General features: G+C 41.8%; 1 long non-coding RNA gene across 1 annotated transcript; it reads right to left on the bottom strand.

Moving 5' to 3' along the window:
* Positions 1-4,971: 4,971 nt before the first annotated feature.
* LOC125960626 (uncharacterized) lies at positions 4,972-12,117 on the bottom strand. The gene is made up of 3 exons (XR_007470481.1): positions 11,764-12,117; positions 6,937-7,018; positions 4,972-5,097 (listed from the first exon to the last, which is right to left on the bottom strand). It is a non-coding gene; the product is annotated as an uncharacterized LOC125960626 (long non-coding RNA).
* Between the last annotated feature and the right edge of the window lie 14,292 nt (positions 12,118-26,409).

Raw genomic sequence — 26,409 nt, forward strand, 5'->3', positions numbered from 1 at the left:
CTTCACAGCAGCAATATTCACAATAGCCAAGACATGGAAACAACCTAAATGTCCATCAACAGATGAATGGATAAAGATGATGTGGTACATATATACAATGAAATACTACTCAGCCATAAAAAAAAGAATGAAATAATGCCATTTGCAGCAGCAACATGGATGCAACTAGAGATTATCATACTAAGCAAAGTAAGTCAGAAAGAGAAAGACAAATACCATGATACCACTTATATGTGGAATCTAAAATATGACACAAATGAACCTATCTATGAACCAGAAACAGAATCAGAGACATAGAGAATAGACTGGTGGCTGCCAAGGGGGAAGCGGGTGGGAGAGGGAGGAACTGGGAGTTTGGGATTAGCAGATGCAAACTGGTATACATAGATTGGCTAAACAACAAGGTCCTACTATATAGCACAGGGAACTATATTCAATATCCTGTGATAAACCATAATGGAAAAGAATATGAAAAAGAATGTATATACCTATGTATAACAGAGTCACTGTGCTGTACAGCAGTAATTAACACAACGCTGTAAACCAAGTATACGTCAATAAAAAATAAGTTAATTAAATTTTAAAAAAGATTAATTCCTTCAGAAGAACAAGTACTACACATTCACAGAAAAAGCACCCTTTGAAAGTTTAAATTTTTGAATTTCTTTGCCACTTCCTTAGTTTTGATCATCTTGGACAATATATTTTTAATATTGACTTTTAAAAAGAATTGTGTTTCAGTGTTTGCTATCCTTAGAGAGACAGAAACAGATAAGTACAACTAAATACTTATTTTTCAAAAGTCTCAAAAGTATAAGGGAAATGAAAGTAATTGTATCTTCAAATGATTTTGGGGTATGTTTCTAATTTCATACTTCTGATGCGATTCAAGATTAAAACTGTATTAAGACATTTGAGACATGCTGCATTGGTATTAAATGAATTTAATTTTGTGTAAAGTGGTAGAAATATTTTCTTCAGCAAACAGACCTGCAGATATAAAATCACAACCATAAATCTACAAAAAAGCAAGCTATTGAATGAAATCTGATTGGTTATTTCCCTGCAGTATGGATCTGCTAATAATTTAATTTACTACTTGCTAACAGAAGCCAAAATTTAAATATACATATATATATGTGTGTATATTTATATACATTTGTGTATATTTATATATATTTATACACAAATATATGTACATATATACATATATATCTTCAATTTTAAATCATTCATATATATGAACAAGTATACATACACATATATAACAATTGTTCATATATATATATATATATATATATATATAAACAATTTAAATTAAAGAAAGTACATCTGGTGGCCTATTTTTTCCCCCCGATTTCTAAAGAACACCATATTCTATTCTAGGCAGTGGAATGTCAATCCACCTTAAGGGTTGTTCAATGAGCATATCTGAGAAACCACTGGTTTAGCCAATGATGTACTTATTGAGGGAGGCCCTAGTGCCACTGTCAAGAGCTTATCCACAGGAGAGGTAAGAAGGTACTTGTTTGGTTTGTGAAAAGGAGTAGTGAGGAATGGCAGGTAGCTGCAGGCTGATGACACGTGATGTCCATATATATGTAGAACCAACACGCCCATAATTGCACCCATTTTCCATACCCAAATCCAAAGCCTTTATATCATTAATCCCAGGCAAAAATGGTAAGATTCATGTGTGTTACTATCCCACGGCTTCAAGATGCCTATAAACTCATATGAGTATGTCTTAGTTTTATCAGCGGAGGACAAACCAGGCTTCTATCACCAAGCCCCATTCCATAACAGGCAAACCAGTCCAAGACTTCTCTGAGTGCTGCAGGAGAGTCTATGGAAGGGGCGCTCACTCCACTGTGATGCCTAAAATGCCTTTGCACAGAGCAAACATTCAATACATGCTGAGTGAATGAATGAGTGAACTGGTGTCACAAAACAGGCTTATTTCAGGGAAATTCCATTCAACAGGCTGGCATTCCTTCCTACCCATCTTAATTGTTAAGCTTGCAATCAGACAAAAATTTAATTATAAAACGTTAGAGCTGAGGAAATTTTAGAAACTATCTACTCTCCAGAGGTATACAACTTAAATTTAGTGGTAAAAATCACTAGGAGTGATTTAGGAGTCTATCAGACCTGAGTCCAAATTCCACATCTACCATATTTTCATGAGCAAATAACTACTTCTGAGACTCTGTTCCATGTATGCATTATGGGATATCATAATAATACATACATTAATTGTATGACTATCAGGGGATGAAATGACACAATCCATTTGCCATGGTCGGCTAAGTAATTTGCACCAAGTAAGCACTCAAGACATTAGCCAATATTAATAGCGGAGAGATGAAAACAAACCTCTGGGACTGATGCCTACCCTAGTGGCCCCAGTGGTCGTAATGACTTTCTTCCATTCAGCCTGCTCTCTTCTCACTGAGACTAAGGAAGAGAAGATGAACAAATTAGGAATAACACTTTGAAAATGGTTTTATACTCCCTGAATGAATGGAATTATAATAAAATGATTCATGAGTTCTGCAGAAATATGATGAGACTTTAGATCTTTATGTTAGTTCTCTACAAAACCAATTTATGGCCCTAAGATGTACCTTCCCACCCAGCCCCATCCTTACCAGGATCAAATATCATTGTAAATGGAAAAGTCAACAACACATAATCAACAAGCTAAGTTACCAGCCAGTGAAGTCTCGGAGCTTTGATAGAGAAAATTCAGATTTATCATTATATGTAAAAATAAGATGATATGAAGAACTCAATCTAAAAAATATTACCTGGAGATCTATAATCTCTATAATAGTGCTATAAAAAGTAAACAGCTAGAAATCTATTTAGATGGTTTTCCTTATAAGAAAGCACCTTCTGTATAACTTTTAATGTACTATTGATGAGAACAATTCAACAAAATTCAAATAAATATCTGCAGATGTCCTAGAAGAAGAAAAGAACAGAGTTAGATGCGACAGGGGATAACTGGACTTCAGGATGAGTAAGACCCTATACTTGACCTCAATAAATTAACATGAAATACAGTGGATGAGTCATGTACAGAACGTCAGAATTCTAAAACGCCAAGCTAAGTACCAAAAGGAACATGTGGGGACTCTTAAGAAGGAAGTAAAATATTGGTTAGTTGATTACGAAAAGGCAGAAGGGAGTAGGTTCCCTTTGGCTGCTCTTTGAAGAGATCACTTCCTTTCCCCCCTAGTCCTGAGGCTAGGATGGCATGGGCAATAGAGGAATGTGGGGATTGAGAATCATTTCTACTCTCACCAGAGTGGCTGGAAGCAGATTTTCTTACCAGGATGTAGTAGTAGGCTAATATTTAAGGGTTCTTGAGGTCAGAGAGAAGGGTTTGAATACTCCGGCTCCATCTCTTGCTGTGGGTCAAGTTTCTTACCTTTCCAACACCTCAGCGTCTTTATCTGAAAATTGGGGATGATGATAATGTCTCGCACCTGAGTGTGAGAACTACATGATATAGTGCATACGCAGGGCTAAATTTGGTGCCTGGCACACAGAAAGTGCTCAGTACGGCAGGCGAGTGTAGTGACAATAAAGGCAAAGATGACGGGGGTAGTGCCGGTGTTGCTTCTGCCCCCAGAACAGGCTCTGACTGCGAGAGAGTTAAAGCACCTTTGGGTTCATGGGGGTTTATATATAAGCAACAGTTGATCAATGTGAGCTGGTTGTCCAAACGATTATGTGCAATCTAAGAAAAAAATGGGCCTCAGATTTGCTCAGCTACTTAATAATATTAGCAGCGGTAGTAGTCAAAGAAGCTAAATTTTATTAAGTGTTTATATGCCAAACAACGTGCTGAACGCTTTAAAAGGATTTACTCACTTATTACAACGAGGCTATACGCTAGGTCCTGATAATGTTATTCGTCTCTTTCAGATGTTGACTGAGCCTCAGAGGGGTTACAAATGCACCTAAGATCCCGTTGTCAGTACATGACGGAAATGAGTTCAAATCCAGCCTGTCTGACTTGTTCTTAATCACCAAGGTATGAAATTAAGCATGTTGCCCTTTGCCTGATTCTCCTTCTGAGGCCTGAATATTTCACTTAGCTCTCTGAGTGCAGAAGAGAGAAAATTCTCTCTCCTTGACCCAACTTGGCATCAATATCCAACTCCCCTTCTCAAAATGGGTTGCTTCAACGAGCAGCAATGAATGCCGGGTCGTGGACCAGTCACCTTGATGACTAAGAGTCAGACACTAGGGAAAGAAAATGCTCTGTGACAAACCTACCCTTGTACAGAAACAAGACAGAAATGGGGGGACAGGGCAGAAGATAATGGAATAAGGAATAGGAAAAATAGCACCTGGCATCGTGATAGTAATAATAATAATAGTAGTAGTAGTAGTAGTAATAGTAATAATAATAGACTTTACTATGCTCTAGGCATTGTATTAAGTGCTTGGTGTAAGTGACTTCATTTCAACATTGAAAACAAGTCTATGAGGATGAAATATTATTAACATCATTTTATAGGCAGGAGTATTGAGGTTCAGGTAATCAGGTAAATTGCCCAAGCTCATATGGTTAGCAAGTGGAAAGCAGAGATTTGAACCAGCACCTACACTCCTAACCATTATGCTATAACCATTATGCTGAAGACATAAGAATTCCAATGGTCTTTCCCCATAACCCACTCCTGCACTCCAGACTTAAATAGTCCAAGATCAAGAGAGAGCAAACTTGGAGTTGCCACTCTTCAGTGAGTGTCAATCATTTCAAAACAGTGTATTTGCTAACAAGATGCAGTTCCTGTGATAATCTTCTCAACCAGGTATCAAGAAACAGGAAGCAAAGATTCAAGTAACAGTATGTTCCTACTTACGAGGAAGGTGGGACAGCACAGTTGACACTGGGCTTAACCGTTCTGGAAAACGTGGTCCCAGTAGGCATACACACTGGTACATTTTCCCCACCTACCAAATACAAAAGAAGTATTTCATTTCCATGTTGCTCTTCAAGTTCCACCTCATTCGTGCCTGTCATTCATCCTCTGGCCTCTTCCTGTCTCCATTTCTGTACAGAAAGGTGCCGAGTCTCTGCTCTCGGATACAAACAGGGTGTGTTAGGAGAGGGAGCCATGGTACCTCAATGTCTTTTTTTTTTCATCTTAATTCTATTATGCCAACTCCACTGAACTTAATTAGAGTGAATACAGAATTACACAATTACCCTCTGTTCTATTCTTCAGATGTTATATTTTGATAAAATTTACGACATGCTGCTCTCCCCTTGAACACCAGATGAACACTAGAAATGGATGTGTGTTGACATAAAATCTGTTATAATTACAATTAAAGTATAGCTTACATAATGATAGTGTTAACATAAAATTATAGATGTGTAGAGACAACGTGGTCATGCATTTTTTAGTATAAGTACATGCTTAGACCAATATCTGTTAGCGGAATGAAGATGGAAGAGAATTTTGGTTAAGCCACAAAGGCTGTTTAAGGACTTGCAGATAGCTAAGGGGAACTCAAAGACCAGTAAGATAATATTTCCCCTGCCATGTTTTCAATTGCAAAGTGAAGGGAAGATGGGAAAGTAAGTACCCCTATGGAAATTACAAGACAAGTACATTTTTTTCCTTGAATACCTGGGTAAATGCTTAAATTCTAATGTATATCAGTGATGCAAATTTTCAACTGAGTTTGATAAATCATAAAATAGTAATTATACATATATGTATATAAAACTGCATGGAACTAGACAGTTCAGAATTACTTCTAATTAAAGAGGTACCCTATAACAACTAACTTAAACCTTACAAAATATGGTTCCAAGTACCCTATCAGAGTGAAAAGTAGGAGATTGAAAGGTTTATTGTAAATGTTTGTAGTCATGGTGTCTTAACTAAAACTACTGTGTCACAAATACTATTAAAATAATTGTGACGTTTTATTCACTTTTACTGCGAACAACAAAAGAAACTATAGGTATTTTTTCATTTCAGGTAATTATTTTAGCTAACAGTTATTAAATGTTTTGAGAAGACAGAGTGCTAATTGCATTACTTCATTTTATCTTTAAAATAGCGCTTCCATGTAATTATTCTTAATATCTCCATTGTATTAAAGTGTATCTCTAGTTTAGACCTTTCTTCAGAACTGCAGACTTGTGTATCCAACTGTGTACTCAGCATCTCTACTTGGACGTCACGAAAACATCTCAAATCTTATACCTCCAAAACTGGTCTTTAATCCCCCCAAACATGCTCTACCCCAAACTTTTTCCAACTTAGGTGACAGTAACCACACCTTTCCAGTTCCCCAGGCCCTAAATCTCGAATTCACCCTTGACCCCCTCTTCCTTTCCATTCTTGCATTCAATCTACCACGAAATGCTGTCACAACCTTCCCAATGTGCCACTTCTGAGAATTACCAGCCGCTAGCAGCCTGGTGCAGGCCACCAACATAGACCTCGAGGATCCTGTAGTCACCTCCCGAGATTCTCCCTGACTCCACTCTCTCCCCACATCCTCAAGACCACAGATAGAGTTATGCTTTTCAAACAAGAGACAGTTCATGCCACACCTCGGCTGAAATCCTGCCCCTGGCTGCCTACATTTAGAGTAAAAGACACAATGCATGTGATGGCCTCCCAGGACTTACCCAATCCATCCCATCACATCTCCGACCTACAGCCCTCCTGCTGTCTCTTCCTCCCCACTGACTAAGTCAGCCAGGGTGGCCTCCTTGATATTCCTCCAAGCTGCCCGGCATATTTCTGCCTTAGAGTTTTGGGACTGGTTATTCTTGCTCCCAGGGAGTGGTCTCCCCCTCATACATTCTGACAACTCCCTCACTTCAAGTCTTTGCTCAAATGTCAACTTATAAAATCCACCCTGACTACCCTATTTAAAATCAGAACCTACCTGTACACTCCTCCAGCACTCCCAACCCAAGCCTCTTCAGTGAGCTTCACATCCTTTTCCTTATCCCGTAGCGCCCATCAACCTGTGACAAAGCATAGAATTTATTTATAACATCCGTATCCACACGAGAGTGTAAGGAGGGAGAAAGCATGCAAGAAGGAGCACGCAGGCAAAGGCTCTTGTCTAATTTATTCATTGATACGTCCAAGCATAGAGAACAGGAAGATACTTGATAAATAGTCCTGAAAAAGATACAGATGAGGAAACTAGTAGTGAAGCTCAGAAAGTTTAAGCAACTTCCTCAAGGTTCTAGAGCTAGAAGAGGGTCACAGTAGAATTCACACTTGGGGATGTCTAACTTCAAACCTCTTAGCCTCTCTGCTATCTTTTTTTTTTTTTTCTTTGCGGTACGCAGGCCTCTCACTGTTGCGGCCTCTCCCGTTGAGGAGCACAGGCTCCGGACGCACAGGCTCAGCAGCCATGGCTCACAGGCCCAGCCGCTCCACAGCATGTGGGATCTTCCCGGATCGGGTCACGAACCCGTGTCCCCTGCATCGGCAGGCGGGCTCTCAACCACTGCACCACCAGGGAAGCCCCTCTCTGCTATCTTAAGTCCATGCAATTCAGGATTTGTTTTAATCAGTGCCATGGAAATTCTCACTCCACTGAATAGGATCACTAAAGTGTTCTCTGTCTAGATTTATATATATATTTTCCATTTAAACAAAGGAAACAGAAGAGGGGAATTCATCATGGGTTATTGCGGTAATTTTACAGCAATTTTAGCAATAATGACATTTAAGTAATAGTGATATTTAATGATAGTATAATAATAATAAAATAATAGCTCTTTAATGTATTGAAGACGAATCGCACGCTAAACTCGGTGCTAAAATATTTCCATGTGTATTTTGTGCAAAATCCTTATGAATATTCTATCAGATGAGCTTTATGTGTAACTCCACCAGGCATACTTCTCTTATTCCGCTTTCAAAGATAAGGAAATTGATGAGAAGTGTGGTAACTGTTTGATCAAGACGAGACTGGTAATAGGTTGTGAGTATGAATTTAAATTCAGGTCTAACTCCAGAATTTGATTCTCACTCCATACATGAAAATTTTGATAATTCCTTTGATAAGAGTATGTTTTCTCCTGGAAAACATCCCCCATTATGTCTGCCTGTGCTCATACCTTCAGAACACAGTCAAGTTTAAAACATGATAAAAATGTTTAAACAGTGTGCTTTAATAAATGGAAATATCTTCATCTAAACAATAACACAAAAAGGCAGGCTGAGCCCTTTGAAGTGGCTTCGTTGCTATCCTCCATCCAGAACAAGAGAAGGAATCAACAGCTGCAGAGTAAAGAAAGCATGAAACCCAGAGATGGAGGTCTGTAAATGACCAATTACAAGACTATTAAGCCACACTTTCATAGCAAGAGGCAAAATATTCCATTAAACTGAAAATTCTTCTACCCCTCACTCCAAGGCCCACACAAACATTAATGTTGCATTTATTAGGATGTATTTCCTGTGCTCTATCAACGTGACTTTCAGCAACTGTATTAATACGGTCCTTTCGCTTTGCACATATATCTGAATGATGGATTCCATTACTGGAGCTTTGCAGAAAGAGTGGAGTGAATGAAGTAAAGTTTGGGAAGAGCCATCATAATCCATAATGATGGGCACTGAATCAGGACAAGAAGAAACCTCTCTTCTCATTTATTTGAATGAAAATTCTACTATATATTTATTGCCTCTGTACAGGGCCATCTGTTGAATAATGGAAAAGAAGCATCTTTCATTTGGAGGTAGGATTTGTGTGCTCAAGTTTCGATGGGCCTGCAGAATTAATCTTGTTTTAGAAATGAAATAAAATGTAATTTCTTACTGTAAGTAGATGTGGTTAAGCAACTGGCAACTTTGATGTCTTTAAATCACTGCAGTTTCAGGGTAGGCAAATCTATAATTATTTCAAGCACTTCTTTATTGGTGCAACAACTGAGCAGTGTACATAGTGGTCAACAACCTGGGCATTGTCAGACGACTCTAAGTTTGAATCCAGACTTTGCCACTCACCAGCTATGTGACTTTCAGCTATGAGAATCACTTTCTTCAGCTTTACAGTGTGGATTATTATATGCCCTTTGCAGAACTACTGTAAGAACTAAATGTATATGGGCACAGTGGCTCATAGTAAGGGCTCAAATTAGTACTGTGGTCACTACTAGTAGTATTGAAAAGAAATTAGAACTTCTATTCTCATAAAGTGGGATATGTGTCCCTTTATCATTGTAATTTCATATCATTTTACTTTTGACCTTATAATTTAATAGCTTGATCCAAGAAACATTTAGCAGTAAATATAATTGAAAGAAGATTACTTGTCAAACATGAAATACTGTAGTATCAAGTGTGCTGGCACAATACTCTTCTCAGATAATTAACCTGTAAAAATATGTTATTGTCTTCTTTCTTTTTTTTTTTTTTTTTTTTTTTTGCGGTACGTGGGCCTCTCACTGTTGTGGCCTCTCCCCTTGTGGAGCACAGGCTCTGGACGCACAGGCTCAGCGGCCATGGCTCACGGGCCCAGCTGCTCCGCGGCATGTGGGATCCTCCCGGACCGGGGCACGAACCCGTGTCCCCTGCATCGGCAGGCGGACTCTCAACCACTGCGCCACCAGGGAAGCCCTATTGTCTTCTTTTTAATTAAGCACATTGAACATATATATTTACTGTGCCAATTGGTGAAAGGTCCATTAATTAATCAGTCTAACTATATGTTGCATAAATGTCTTCTAAACATAATTGTATATGTATTTTATTTGTTGGGAAAATGTGTTTGAGATTGTTCTTTTCTGCCTATTTAAAGTAAAAGAGGGTGAGAAGTAGAGTTAGGCTTAATGTACTTTGTACTCCATTATGCCATGAAAATGCTTCTGTGCCCTGGAGACAACAACAAAAGATTTGCTTTGATGACAAGAATCAAGTATGTTCTAAAGCTTCCAGGTAGGAGGCGTATAGGTTGCGGTTTATATCAGAAGTATTTGCTCTCTCTCTCAACTGCGTCTAGATGGGAAAGATGTGGTCACAAATGCTTCAAGGTGATATAGTAAATGTTGGAAAGAGGGGGGTAGGAGGCAGAGTTTTGAATATCTCAAACCTGAGCTAGAAGGATTTTATTTAAAGAAAATAGCGGATATTATTTTTCACTTAAGGAATGCCAATCAGCAAACCTGACATTAATGTAGGAAATTAGCTCTTTTAGCTATGATGCTTTCAAATGCACATGGCTGAAAACAAGTTCAAAATAGTCAAAGGAAATTTAAAAACAAAAACCAAACAACAACAACAACCTCAACAAACAAGTACTAGAAATTCAGGGATGCAGCCATATTCAGATACAGTTGGATCTGGAAGTTCCAGAGTGTCAGCAGGGTTCCAGCTCTCTCTCCATCGCTCAGCCCTGCTTACCTCTGCAAGACTTTATTTTACAGAAAGTCTCTTCTTGTGCTGGATAGTCACTGGGAGTCCCAGAGTCATATCTCCCCAGCTTAGAAATTCCAGAGAGAAAAGACAATTCTTCCATTTTTCTCTGAGAGAAAAGTCCTGGGGAGGAGTCTGATAGACTTAGCCAAGGTCAGATGCCTACCCATGAGCCAATCACCTGCTTTACTGGAGGTCAGTCCCTGGGCAACTCATCCCCGGGGCCAGTGAGGAGGCAGGATAGCATTATCTGGCCGTTCTCCAAGAAAAGCCTGCTGTTTTTGTAAGATGAAAGGGGAGAGGACATGGATAATGAAACCTGTATCTGCTTCTGTAAAATCCACAGAATCTTACTCCCTGCCTGTGTCGATGACCATGCAGTAAGCTGACCCAGGAGGTCATTTTTCCCACAACAGTCTTTATATATATGACTAAGGAACACACTGGTAAAAGAATATGGGAGAAAGTCTGAGTATGACAAGTCAGCTAGACTGATATTAACTAAAAAAGCTGTGTGAAAATATCCTTAAAAAGTTGCCCCCAACTCACTCAAAGTCCAAAGTTGGAGCTGGAAATACAATGTCATGGAGTTTGGATAAGAACAGGTTTTCTCCAAGCTGAACTATGACACAGAGATTAGAAACTATACTTTTTCAAAGAGAAAACATCACATGAGAAAAATGAGGCCTAGAAAAATTAAATGACTTAAGCTAATTAATGGCAGGACTGAGACTAGAGTATACTTTGTGTAATTGGCTATGGTCTTTTTTTTTTTTTTTTTTTTTTTTTGTTATCACTTCAGAACGAGACAAACTTAAAGAAAGGAAACACAACCAAAACTCAGTGGCTGGAAAAGAGATGGATGTGAACGCCCGCTTGTTTCTTACGTATAAAGTTACCCCTCGCAGTGTTTTGGAGGAGAAAACGCTGGCTCTTCCCAACGTTGGTTACATACACAAAGATTCCAAAGACAAGACAAGTGCTTTGCAAACAAAGTAACTAGAACCAGCTCAGGCTTCCCCTCGCCGGGTCCTACGTTCCACGGTCAGAACCACCAACTGTATCCCCCCGGGTAACAAGGTGATTCAGAAAACCTGGCACCTTCAGAGAAGCGAGAAAACTTAGCCGGGAAGAGAGTCAGGAGGAAACTTGCTCAGCTTCTTGCTGGGGTCTGAAACGATCCCAAGGGAGTCCTTAAACCCCTCAGGTTTCCACTATCAAGCACCCTCGCCTCCAACCTGGGCCACCCCAGATCTATCAGACGACAGAAGTCCGCGGACGCACGGAGAGCTGACCACCCCACGAGAGGGACCTACGCGCGGCCGCGCCCACTCACCCGCCGCTCCCCGGCAGACGGGAGACCAGCCCGGGGTCCAAGTCCTGGGCGTGGCAGACTCGCCCCGCTCCGGGCCCGGCTCCAGCTCACCTCGGCGCGGCCCGCCTGGGCGCCGCCATCTTGACCACAAAGGGGGCCTCGCGCCGGAGGCCCCTGAGCGGGCGCCCTGAGCGAAGCCGGAGCGCCGGGGAGCCTCAGGTCGGCGCCCTACGTCCCCCGCACGCTCGCTCCCTGTCCACGCGCGACGAGAGTCCCGCACGCAGCGCCCGACCCAGGCTTACGCGGAACCGGCGCCCCGCGCAGCCCGCACCGCGGCTCAGGCGGCGCCGAGGGCGGCCCGGGCGGAAGAGCGGGCGCGGGGCGGTAACCTGGCAACGCGGAGCAACCCGGCGTCTCCGGCGAACCCCAGCCCTCCACCGCGAGGAAGCACGGACCCCCGCACCCGCCGCCCAGCCCGCGTCGCCCCTCGGTCTCTCCGCCCGCCGCTGCCCGCTGGCTATGGTCTTTTAAATCCATGATACAACGTCTATATGTAACAAATCTGTTAAACCCTAAATGTTTATGATAATTCAAGTAATCCATTATCTGAATTATTCTTGAAGATAAAACATCCAAAGACTTCTTAATTGTATGGGTATACATACATAAAATACACGTGGAGGTAACTTCAAATGTAGAATGTGCCTGTCTCTATTCCTTCCCTCTCCGCTCTTTTAAAAAATGCCCCTTTAAAAATTGCCCACTCACCATCTGTTAGGTAAATTTGCTGAAACACAGTAAATGTGGAGACAGAAATTGTTATAGAGACTATTCCAAATGGCACTGACACCTGTATTTATGAAATTTTTAAAAGGGTAAGTTAGAGTTGTTTTTTTTAAAAAAAAAAAATCCCACTATAGTAACACCACATCATCCTAGGTGCCCAGTTCTATCCAATTACATAAGATGGAGAAAGAGAGAGAGAGAGATAGAAACAGAGAGAGAGAGAGAGGAGAAAGAGAAAGAAGAAAGGAAGAAAACCAAGTACTTATGTATAAAATGTTGCTCCCAAAGTTTGAGATTATACTCAAGCATCAATGAACAGAAGGAAAACACTTACAAATTTACAAATGTATTTCATTTATGGTATGAGGGACACAGGTTTAGATTTGCAACACGCTCCCACAAGGGTCAAATTGACCACTTTTTTCTATCTAGTTGCTCTTGAGAGAACAAAACAATTGAAACAGATGCCATTCAATTCCAAGTCTATAGCTTAGACCATGTCACTGCACATGAAATATTGTTCATTCAGAGTCAGCACATAGCAAGAGTAATTTATACTCTCAGAGTGTTTGCTCTCAAGTCAATAGCAGAGAAGCCTTGAATAAAAACGTTCCCATTACTTTCCATTGTAATATATCTTACTTATAGCCCATGAAACAGCGGTCAGAGGAGATTTATTCTTTGGACACCATATTATATAATCTCTCCACTTTAAGCCATCCCCCACTCGGCGATTATTTTTTAAATATGTTACTCGTAGTCAATATTAATTTACATTTAATCTTTCTTAGCATTAGGAGAGTATTATTTTGTACAGGCTCCGAAACAAATCTCCCGAAATTCCTCCCTGATGCTCCCTTCAGGCTGAAAATGCATTGCAGGGTGGCTGCAGTGACTTAATTCTAGTTGGCAGAGCCCTGGCCACACACTAATTTCATTAGCCTCAAACTCCTGGATTTGAAAGATCCACTGAATATGATTCATGTCCTCTGACATGTCACTTACTAACCAATTCAGTGTGCATACAGAGGAGAGAAAGGACTTGCTCAGCTCTGGCCCACCGGCAGGCAGATGAGAATTCCCAGTCAGAGACACTGTTTACATCTGAGTGGTCATTCTTGCCCAGGTCCTCATTTTCAGGAAAGAACTTCAATCCAGGCTTTGCTGGCAGCTGCAGCATTTGTTACATCCATTACTAGCTCCTTGTTCCTTCCTGCCCCCCAGTGCTTAGCATCCCCCATTTCAGTCACTAAGTCTTCCTTCCCCCAGCCTAGAAGCTTACCTCACCATAAATTTTTATCTCAAATGATAGGTTTGGCACATTCCCCACAGCAACCCACAGGGACTGGGGAAAAGAAAACTCAAATCTCCGGAGAGCTAAGAATTCAACCATTTAGAGGAGTTTCTTTTATACAGGACAGTCTTCATTGAGCTGAACCCTGCAATCCCAGAGAAGATTCACCTACCCGTTCTTTTCCTCTTTCCCTAAAGTGACTGTGTCTTTGAACAATAGGTCTGTGTTCCACTATTCTCTCTATTCATTTTGCAGGTTTACAGAGGCTGGGAAACTGGGGACTGGACTTACATGCCAGGAGCTTCTAAGATCACACGCAAAAATAAGGCTACTGGAAGAGATTGTTGGAATCTATCTCTGTATATTTGAACATGGGCAGTGGTTAACCAGGATGCTCACACCAAGCTTATATCCAACTTGCAGCACAACCTACAAGTTGGTGCATCCCTCCTACTACCAGCCTCTTCTCAATAAATGCAGGTGAAAACTGGGGGCTCTTTTCCCTCAGCTGTTCAATCCAACATGAATAGCTGCAATTTGCAAATTAGAGGAAAATGACAGTGTTTTCTCTGAATGGTTTTGGTCCCAACGCACACTGCTAATGCTGGCATTCAGTTCCTTTCCTTCCCAGCCCAGGGAACGGGGGAACTAAGCATAAGGCAAGCATTCTCTTTTCTTGCAGGTGCCTCAGATCCACACACCAGAGAAGGAATCAGCTCCCCCTGGAATCTTTTTCAGCAAACACAATCCTTCAGCCTCGTTTGCAAGCTCTCTCTTGACTTTAAGATTTCTCTCTTTTTTCGACAGGCAGGCCCATCTGCAGTACTGCCCAAGCTCCAAGTGAAGGCACCAAAATAATTTTTAAAATGTCAAACAGCAAATGTGCCTTCAACCCCCAGAGCTCCAGTAAAAATACTGTGAGTTGCCCCTGTGGTTCTCAGGTGACCTCTGGCCTCATCCTCCCTGCAGCGCTGCCTCCTCAGGTTCTCTAGTTTAAGCTCAGAGGTAAAGGAAGTGCTTCTGGGTTTTGCTTACAACAACCCAGGCTCTTCCTGAAAGCATTACCTCAAAGTGAAGGCTGCCCAGAAGCACTTTTGGCCTTGCAAACATCTAGATGTGGCATACTCAACAGGTGCTAGGGATGCTCAGAGGCTCAGAGGGGCCATACCAGGCTGCAGCTTTAGACAGGCACCCCTCCTTCTGGCACAAACACAAACTTCATACCCCTGGGTGCTGATGTAGTGACAGCTTGAATCTCACAAGGAGTCCCCTCCAGAAACCCAACATGCTTCAGGAAAGGCACTTGAGAGGGAGCCAACTTTTTAGCTACGGGGAGCATAAGGGTCAGCCAGAACATCTGGAGAAGGGACTAACTGACCTTGGGTCCTACCAGGCAGGGAGAGAGCTGTGCATTAGGAAAGGATCACTTCAAGACAGAGATGAACAAAAAACTTGGAGATAGGGGTAGAGAAGGAAAAGAGAGGCAGAAATTGAAAGGGAGAACATAAAAAACAGAGAGACAAAAAAAAAAAAAGGGAGAAAGAGACACAAGGAGAGAGACACACAGGAAGAAAGACAGAGAAACAAGAGAACCCATAGTCACGCAGACCCTGAAACTCAATTTCTTCATCCAGAAGCCATCCATCTATACCCAGGGCGGCACAGGAGCCGTGGGGCCGAGGCTGCGGGAGCAGGCGGTGAGAGAGCACTGCAGCACCGCCCACCGCTCAACGGGCCCGATCCGCCGTCCTCGCATCTTCCGCCGTTGCCCGCCTGCACCCGGAGCTAGAGGACCGCCCGGCCTTGCTCAGCGCACCCTACTGCCTCCCTCCAGGCGCCTTCTTGTCTGGCTCTGAGAATCGTCCTCAAAACCCAGGACTGGGGCTGGGGGCTGCGTTAGGGAGGTCGTGGGAAAGGATGGGCACCGGGTGGGTGCAGAAGAAGCGACTGTGTTTCGCAGTTAGCATGAGCTCACCTCCGGGCTCTGAGCTGGCAGGAGTAGAAAGCGGATCGCCCGGCTCCTGCCAGTGGCCGGATCGCAAAGGCAGTTTAGACGGTGCAAACAACTGCTCAGAGCAAATCACCTGGGGGCACGTCTGCGGGTGGCTTCTCCCCGCTTGAAGACAGTCCCCACGCCTTCCGCCCCATGCCCTCGCAGAGACAGGTTACAGGTCGGGAAATCCAACCCAAGCGAAATGGGCAATTCACGTCCAAATGTAGGTGAAGACCTAGCCTTCGGTTTAAGAACTGCCTCCCTAAGCTCTTCTCGAAATTTTCCAAGGGAGCTGCAGCTTGTCGGGCGGCTTGGGGCAGGGAAGCTGGAGAGTTGAGAAATGCCTAGTTTCTAGGCGTCTTCTCATCTTTCATATTCCTTGCGCCTAAGTGGCTCTCACAGGAGCCCGGCACTTTTACAAGCCTGTTTTGGAACCATATTTCACTCTAATGCAAACCCATTTAAATCATCGTCTTGTTTTTCGGAGACTGTTTCTTGTCAATGGGGCCATAAATCCAGAATGTCAAGCCGGATGGAGTGGAGCGCGGACAGGGGAGAGATGGAAGGGAAATGAATCAAGCAGGGAAAGTACCTCCTCGGGTGAGGTGGGAGGGATTCGGCAGGATCTCCAGGGTGGAAATGAGCGAAGGCTGACCAGACCCCGCACCCCTGGAGTCCAAGCCAGCCTTCAGGATAAAGAGCGCGGGGAGCTACGGCGCGCTCTGCTCCGGAGGGAGCGCCTCCTACCTGGAAAAGCCTCAGGATATTGGCTACCATGATGGAGACCGAACTCCCCGAAGCCCCAATCACTCCAACTACTTTCTCGGGCTTGACGAAAACCGGAGGCTCGCCGTTGGTGCAGCGCACTTCGGAGGTGTCCTTCTGGATGAGCGCCTGGACGAAAGTGAGCGACTGTTCGAGCGCATAAGTGTCCCTGGAACAAGTGTCCAGGATCCGCGCTGCCAGCGTCACGTTGGGCAGCAGGTTGGGATCGCTGTTGATCTGGTCCAGGGCGTAGAGTATCGCTTCCAGCCTGTGGATCCCGTTCTCCCTCTTGATGTCGCCGCAGGGCACTCCGCTGGGACCCTTCGCGTGCACCGGGAACAGCTCCCCGAGGGTGATGTCCCCCTCGATCCGAATGGAGTACGGGGCGTACATCTGGCCGCGCGCCGCCACCGCCAGCGCGCACAGAAGCACCTCCAGCACGCAGCAGGGAAACTTCATCAAAGTCAGGGCGCGGAGCAGCTTCCCCAGCTGGACCATGCTGCTTCCGCGGCTGCGGTGGTGGCGGCGGCACTCGAGGGGACGGTGGCGGGCTCGCCGGAGTCCTGGCCCCTTGGGGTGAGCTCCGCCGGGGAAGCCCAGGGTCTCCTGCGGGCGAGGAGGGTAGGGGCGCCCGGGGAAGGGCAGCCGGCGAGGGTGGGGGCTCCAGCGGCGCCTGCCAGCTTGGGGCGCCGTGCGCTCTCGGGTTCCCCGGCCAGCGCGCCGCGCTCGAGCTCGCGCTCGGTGGCTAGCAGCTCGAGCTCTCCAACAGCCCAGCACTGGGGAGAGAGCGAGGATGGCTATCGCTTTAAATGCGCGTTCGGCTCCCTCTCCTCCTCCGCCCACTCCCTCCCACCCTCGCTCGCTCTCAGGCTCTCCCCACCCTTCCCAGCGCCCACCCTCCCCACGGTTTTGTATCATCACGCAGGGAGGGGCTGCGTGCTGAGGTAAGGGGGGAGGGAATGGGTGGGCGGCTGCGGGGGGGGGGGGGGAGTACCTCCGATTGGGAGTTTCGAGGTCCCCAGGGAATCGGGATTGCAGGTCGCAGGCGAAGGCTGAGCTCCTGCTTCGGTCTCACTGTAGAAGCCGCTCGCTCGCCCGCCTGCACCCACACGCACATTCTAGGCACAGGGTGGCATCAGCCCCGGACAGGGCGGTTCTAGCTAGGGCTGACTGCTTCCAACCCTGAGGTCCGGAGCCGGGGCTGTCAGCGCCCGGAGAATGCGAGGTAGTCGAAGGTGATGCCGCCAAGCGTGAAGGGTAGTAGGGAGACTCTCTACTGCTAATTCGTCTGTGCCAGTTTTTCCTAAGAAAAACACACATACACACAGGAGCCTGATTTATGACCTAAAGAACCTTTACGCAGAGACTTCTCCGGGGCCAGGCACTGGGCTAGTCTGTAGGGAAAGACGCCAACAAGAAATGCTGGGAATGGAAATGCATCTTTGGTCTTCAGGGGTTACTGTGGCCGGAGCCGGATGGAGTAACCCTGGTCTCCTGTAAATCTGTGGCGGATTCGCTCCTTTTCTTCCTTTCATCGCGAGAGATGGAACAACTGAGAACTCTGCAGAGCGCACTTTCTTCTCTGGCGCTGACAGGCTCCCTCCTGCCCATTTCCAGAGATGCTTTTGGGCTGATGTCAGGTTTCCTCGGGTAGGAAATAGCAAGAAAGAGGTGACAGTAGGAGGAGCAGACAGAAATCTCCCCATCGATCCAGTGATCCAGTGATCCATTCTTTTTTTTTTTTTCTGGCTGAAGATTTGGGGGGTTTGGGGAGTGGAATCAGGATGCCAGAGCAGGCTGTAGTGCAGTTAGGAAGCTGTTTTTCAAAGGTGTCCCCTCCTGCAGGTCATCAGTACCTCAGGCTATATTTGATAGAGACTGTATCCTTATTTAGTTTTTAATTTAAGGCTATTTAGTAGGCACTTGGTGCCAAAAAATATATTTGAAGAGCTGTGTTACAAGTAATAACACTTGAGTTTTCACCTGCCCATGTGAAGATCTATGTTCTCCTCTTCCATTTCCAGGTCACAGCTTGCAATTGCTCAACAAATAGTTCTTGGCTGACTGTTGAATGTTGCATTATTCTGTGTTCTCTCTTTGCTCTACTCATTCTCCCCAAACATCTGGCAGCAATCATTATCTTCTTTTTGTTGCAGTCATCTGTGTGCATGTTTTATTTCCCTTGCTAAGCTGGAAGATCCTTGAGGGTAAGGGGCTAGGTATTATAAGGGGCTAGGTATTATTTATCTTTTTACCTCGGACAATGTTCAGAATGGTGTTTTGTACCTAAGAAGCACTCATGTGTTGAATGAATCAGAATTGGTTTGCCATTCCTCACTGCCTTTATCTCACAATAACAGAAACATAAAGTGGGCAGAGCAGAAACGACAGCAAATAAATTGTCCTCTTAGTCACAGAATGCAGTTTCTAGAACTTAAAGAATAATTAGTAGATTTTGAAATAATTTTGTTTTACAAAAATTTCATAAGATTGAAATACTCTAACCTTAAAGCTCTTGATCAACTCTAAAGGAGGGCTTTAATTGGCTCTTCCTGAGTCAAGTGTTTATTCCTGGGCCGATAACTGGGGCCATTGTCATAATAGAAAGTGTGATTTGTTACCAGAGAAAGAGGAAAGTGACGCTGGGCTTGCAAGATATTTATATCTTCTGCCAGAGTGCATAGGATCTGGAACTTAATTGATGACGCAGTATTTGTTTGAGATTATATGAATGAAAAATCTTTGTGTAAGAGTGATTAATCTAAAACTTGGCCAGTCATTGTCCTAGTGTCATATTAAATTGCAGGAGAATCTAGTTTTAGGCACAAAGATCATAAATATAAAATGTGTTCCCAGGCTTGGTTCTGTGTAGTCAGTAATCTATACTCACCCAGTCATTAATAAAAATGAAAGTTAAGGACTCAGTCCTAACTTATATGCTTAGCATTGTATTTTGTTAACAATCTCAGTTTTATTTTCTTTGTTCTCCCCTGTCCATCATCTTCTGCAGAATATAATGTCTCCACTTTCAATTCCCTGTCTATTTAAATCCAATTTGTAATTTATAAAGTTGTCCTCCTTAAGGGCTGTTGCTTCTGCCAGAATAATGTACTCTGACCATTATTATACTCTTCCATCTTTCATGTAGGTCTCCATCCATAGGTTTTGTTTTCATAGCTTTTTTTTTTTTTTTTGGCGGTACGCAGGCCTCTCACTGTTGTGGCCTCTCCCGACATGGAGCACAGACTCCGGATGCGCAGGCTCAGCGGCCATGGCTCACAGGCCCAGACGCTCTGCGGCATGTGGCATCTTCCCGGACCGGGGCACGAACCCGTGTCCCCTGCATCGGCAGGCGGACTCTCAACCGCTGTGCCACCAGGGAAGCCCGAAGAAATGAAAATCTTTACAGACAAGCAAAAGCTACAAGAATTCAGCACCAGCAAACCAGCTTTATAACAAATGCTAAAGGAACTTCTCTAAGTGGGAGACACAAGAGAAGGAAAACACCCACAAAAACAAACCCAAATTAATTAAGAAAATCGTAATAGTAACATACATATCAATAACCACCTTGAATGTAAATGGATTAAATGCCACAAACAAAAGACACACACTGGCTGAATGGATACAAAAACAAGATCCTTATATATGCTGTCTACAAGAAACCCATATTGGACGTAGGGACACATACAGACTGAAAGTGAGGGGATGGAAAAGGATATTCCATGCAAATGAAAATCACAAGAAAGATGGAATAGCAATACTCATATTAGAAAAAATAGACTTTGAAATAAAGACTGTTACAAGACATAAGGAAGGGCACTATATAATGATGACGGGATCAATCCAAGAAGAAAACATAACAATTATAAATACTTATGTACCCAACATAGGAGCACCTCAATACATAAGGCAAATGCTGACAGCCAAAAAACAGGGAAAATACAGTAACACAATAATAGTGGGGGACTTTAACACCCCATTTACACAAACAGACAGATCATACAGACAGAAAATAAATAAGGAAACACAAGCTTTTAAATAACACAATAGACCAGAGAGACTTAACTGATATTTTTAGAACATTCCACCCGAAAGTAGAAGAATATACTTTCTTCTTGATTGCACATGGACTGTTCTCCAGAATAGATCACACCTTGGGTCACAAGTCAAGTCTTGGAAAATTCAGGAAAACTGAAATCATATCAAGCATATTTTCCAATCACAACACTATGAGATTAGAAATCAATTACAGGAAAAAAAAACAACAGTAAAAAACACAAATATATGGAAGCTAAACAGTGCGCTGCTAAATAACCAACAGATCACTAAAGAAATCAAAGAGCAATTTTAAAAAATACCTTAAAACAAATGACAATGAAAACACGATAGTCCAACACCTATAGGACAGAAAAAGCAGCTCTAAGAGGGATATTCATAGCAATTCAAGCTCACCTCAAGAAACAAGAAAAATCTCAAATAAACAATCTAACCTTAAACCTAAAGCAATTAGAAAAAGAAGAACAAAGAAAACCCAAAGTTAGTAGAAGGAAAGAAATCATAAAGATGAGAGCAGAGATAAATGAAATACAAATGAAAAAACAATAGCAAAGATCAATAAAATTAAAAGTTGGTTCTTTGAGGAGATTAAAAAAAATTGATAATACTTTAGCCAGACTCATCAAGAAAAAAAGGGAGAGGACTCAAATCAATAAAACTAGAAATGAAAAAGGAGAGATAACAACCGACACCGCAGAAATACAAAAGATCAAAAGAGACTACTACAAGCAACTATATGCCTATAAAATGGACAACCTGGAAGAAATGGACAAATTCTTGAAAAATTACAACCTTCCAAGATTGAACCAGGAAAAATTAGAAAATATAAACGGACCAATCATAGGTAATGAAATTGAAACTATAATTAAAAACCTTCCAACAAACAAAAGTCCAGGACCAGACGGCTTCACAGGCAAATTCTAACAAACATTTAGAGAAGAGTTAAAACCTATCCTTTAAAACTCTTCCAAAAAATTGTGGATGGAGGAATAATACCAAACTCATGCCACAAGGGCAGCATTACCCTGATACCAAAACCAGATAAAGATATCACACAAAAAAGAAAATTATAGATCAATATGACCAATGAAAATAGATGCAAAAATCCTCAACAAAATACTAGCAAACAGAATCCAAAAACACATTAAAAGGATCATACACCATGATCAAGTGGGACTTATCCCAGGGATGCAAGGATTCTTCAATATATGCAAAAGAATCAATGTGATACACCATGTCAACAAATTAAAGAATAAAAACCATATGATCATCTCAAAAGACGCAGAAAAATCTTCTGACAAAATTCAACACCTATTCATGATAAAAGCTCTCCAGAAAGTGAGCATAGAAGGAACCTACCTCAACGTAACAAAAGCCATATATGACAAACCCACAGCAAACATCTTTCTCAGTGGTGAGAAACTGAAAGCATTTCCTCTAAGATCAGGAACAAGACAAGGATGTCCTCTCTCGCCACTATTATTCAACATAGTATTGGAAGTCCTGGGCACAGCAATCAGAGAAGAGAAAGAAATAAAAGTAATACAAGTTGGAAAGAGGAAGTAAAACTGTCACTGTTTGCTGATGACATGATACTATACATAGTATCATGCAGATGATGGAGCAAGGTAAAAACACAGCAGATGATGCAGCAAGGTAAAAACCCACCAGACCTAACAAATGAAGAGGAAACAGGCAGTCTACCTGAAAAAGAATTCAGAGTAATGATAGTAAAGATGAGCCAAAATCTTGGAAATAGAATGGAGAAAATACAAGAAACATTTAACAAGGACCTAGAAGAACTAAAGAGCAAACAAACAATGATGAACAACACAGTAAATGAAAATAAAATACTCTAGAAGGAATCAGTAGCAGAATAACTGAGGAAGAACAGATAATTGACCTGGAAGATAAAATGGTGGAAATAACTACTGGAGAGAAAAATAAAGAAAAAACGAATGAAAAGAACTGAGCACAGTCTCAGAGACCTCTGGGTCAACATGAAAACACCAACATTCGAATTATAGCAGTCCCAGAAGAAGAAGAGAAAAAGAAAGGGACAGAGAAAATATTTGAAGATATAGTTGAAAACTTCCCTAATATGGGAAAGGAAATAGTTAATCAAGTCCAGGAAGCACAGAAAGCCCCTTACAGGATAAATCCAAGGAGAAACATGCCAAGACACATATTAATCAAACTATCAAAAATTAAATACAAGGAAAAAATATTAAAAGCTGCAAGGGAAAAACAACAAATAACACAGAAGGGAATCCCCATAAGATTAACAGATGATCTTTCAGAAGAAACTCTGTAAGCCAGAAGGGAGTGGCAGGACATATTTAAAGTGATGAAGGAGAAAAACCTACAACCAAGATTACTCTACCCAGCAAGGATCTCATTCAGATTTAACAGAGAAATTAAAACCTTTACAGACAAGCAAAAGCTAAGAGAATTTAGCACCACCAAACCAGCTTTACAACAAATGTTAAAGGAACTTCTCTAGGCAGGAAACACAAGAGAAGGAAAAGACCTACAATAATAAACCCAAAACAATTAAGAAAATGGGAATAGGAACACACATATCAATAATTACCATAAAGGTAAATGGATTAAATGCTCCAACCAAAAGACACAGACTGGCTGAATGGATACAAAAACAAGACCCATATTTATGCTGTCTACAAGAGACCCACTTCAGACCTAGGGACACATACAGACTGAAAGCGAGGGAATGGAAAAAGATATTCCATGCAAATGGAAATCAAAAGAAAGCTGGAGTAGCAATTCTCATATCAGACAAAAGAGACTTTAAAACAAAGACAAGAGACAAAGAAGGACACTACATAATGATCAAGGGATCAACCCAAGTAAAATATATAACAATTGTAAATATTTATGCACCCAACAAAGGAGCACCTCAATACATAAAGCAAATACTAACAGCCATAAAAGGGGAAATCGACAGTAACACAATCATAGTAGGGGACTTTAACACTCCAATTTCACCAATGGACAGATCATCCAAAATGAAAATAAATACAGAAACACAAGCTTTAAATGATACATTAAACAAGATGGACTTAATTGCTATTTATAGGACATTCCATTCAAAACCAAGAGAATAAACATTCTTCTCAAGTGCTCATGGAACATTCTCCAGGATAGATCACATCTTGGGTCACAAATCGAGCCTTGGTAAATTTAAGAACATTCAAATTGTATCAAGTATCTTTTCCAACCACAACGCTATGAGACTAAATATCAATTGCAGGAAAAAATGTGCAAAAAATACAGACACATGGACGCTAAACAGTACACTACTAAATAACCAAGATATCACTGAAGAAATCAAAGAGGAAATTAAAAAATACCTAGAAACAAATGACAATGAAAACATGATGACACAAAAACCTATGGGATGCAGCAAAATCAGTTCTAAGAGGGAAGTTTCTATCAATACAACCCTACCTTAAGAAAGAAGAAACATCTCAAATAAACAACCTACATGTAAATGAATGAAATTAGAACACTCCCTAAAACCATATACAAAAATAAACTCAAAATGGATTAAAGACCTAAATGTAAGGCCAGACACCATCAAACTCTTAGAGGAAAACATAGGCAGAACACTCTATGACATAAATCACAGCAAGATCCCTTTTGACCCACCTCCTAGAGAAATGGAAATAAAAACAAAAATAAACCAATGGGACCTAATGAAACTTCAAAGCTTTTGCACAGCAAAGGAAAACATAAACAAGACGAAAAGACAACCCTCAGAATGGGAGAAAATATTTGCAAATGAAGCAACTGACAAAGGATTAATCTCCAAAACATACAAACAACTCAAGCAGCTCAATATCAAAAACACAAGCAACCCAATCCAAAAATAGGCAGAAGACCTAAATAGACATTTCTCCAAAGAAGATATACAGATTGCCAACAAACACATGAAAGGATGCTCAACATCACTCATCATTAGAGAAATGCAAATCAAAACCACAAGGAGGTATCACAGCACACTGGTCAGAATGGCCATCATCAAAAAATCTACAAACAATAAATGCTGGAGAGGGTGTGCAGAAAAGGGAATCCTCTTGTACTGTTGGTGGGAATGTAAATTGATACAGCCACTACAGAGAACAGTATGGAGGTTCCTTAAAAACCTAAAAATAGAACTACCATATGACCCAGCAATCCCACTACTGGGTATATACCCTGAGAAAACCATAATTCAAAAAGAGTCATGTACCAAAATGTTCATTGCAACTCTATTTACAATAGTGAGGATATGGAAGCAGCCTAAGTGTCCATCAACAGATGAATGGATAAAGAAGATGTGGCGCATATATATATACATGGCATATTACTCCACCATAAAAAGGAACGAAATTGAGTTATTTGTAGTGAGGTGGATGGACCTAGAATCCATCATGCAGAGTGAAGCAAGTCAGAAAGAGAAAAACAAATACCGTATGCTAACACATATATATGGAATTTTAAAAAGCCATACTGATGAACCTAGTGGCAGGGCAGGAATAAAGATGTAGACATAGAAAACGGATTTGAGGGCACAGGGGAGGGGGCAGGCGATGCTGGGATGAAGTGAAAGAGTAGCACTGACATATATACACTACCAAACGTAAAATGGATGGCTAGTAGGAAGCTGCTGCATAGCACAAGGAGGTCAGCTTGGTGCTTTGTGACGACCTAGAGGGGTGGGATAGGGAGGGTGGGAGGGAGGCTCAAGAGGGAGGGGATATGGGGATATATGTATACATATAGCTGATTCACTTTGTTGTACAGCAGAAACTAACACAACATTGTAAAGCATTTATACTCCAATAAACATGTGAAAAAAAAGAAAATATGGGGCAATCTAAATAAATTATGTAAATTACAGGTTGCGCAGGGATCTGGAGAAAACAATGGCAGTGGTACACAATCCCTGTCATTCAGACAATTCTGCTCTTGGTATCGGTAGGCAGGAGTGTTAGGTATGTGAAAACATGATGCAAGAACATATGCTAACATGTAAAGGAGGCCAGGATTCATCCCTGTGAATGGAGGTGTTCAGAGACATTACTATGCATTCACATGAGGCATATTCGGGAAAAGGGAGATCGCTTTGGCCAAAACAGAGTTAGTAAACCAGAAGCAAACTGCAACTGATCCTAACAAAGTGAACAGTAATGGTGGAAATATCAGCAGAGGCTAAATTATGAGGAGCTTTGAATATTAACTTTAGACTTGCTTATATAGTTACAAACGCTCATGGTATATGTCATTTTTTTCTTTCAACTTTGCATATAAAAGTGATACAAGCTCCTAATGAAAATTGCAATCAGTAATTAAATGTATAAATTTTTAAAAATCTATTTACATTTATTTCTAAGAGGTAGCTGTTTTAATAAAATAGGGTATAGCCTTCCAAACTTTGTACATACAGATGTACATATGTAAACACATACTTATTCTCTCAACTAAATTGTGTATCTACTCTAAAATCCCTCATAGCTTGCTTTCTTATTTGACAATCCATCTTGGGGATTTTTCTATGTTAAGCCAGGTAGATTTATCTCTTTTAATAGTTACATAGTATTCTACTTTGCAGATACAGCATTATTGATTCAACCAAGCCCCTGTTGATTGGCATTTGAGTTCACTGATGATTTTGAATAGACAACAAAAACTTTAAAGAAAAGAAACTGTTTAAATATAACCATTAAAATATCTCACATACTAAGAGTGGTAATTGTTCTTTGATCTA

The sequence above is a fragment of the Orcinus orca genome, chromosome 12, assembly GCF_937001465.1.
Source record: "Orcinus orca chromosome 12, mOrcOrc1.1, whole genome shotgun sequence".
Lineage (NCBI taxonomy): Eukaryota > Metazoa > Chordata > Mammalia > Artiodactyla > Delphinidae > Orcinus > Orcinus orca.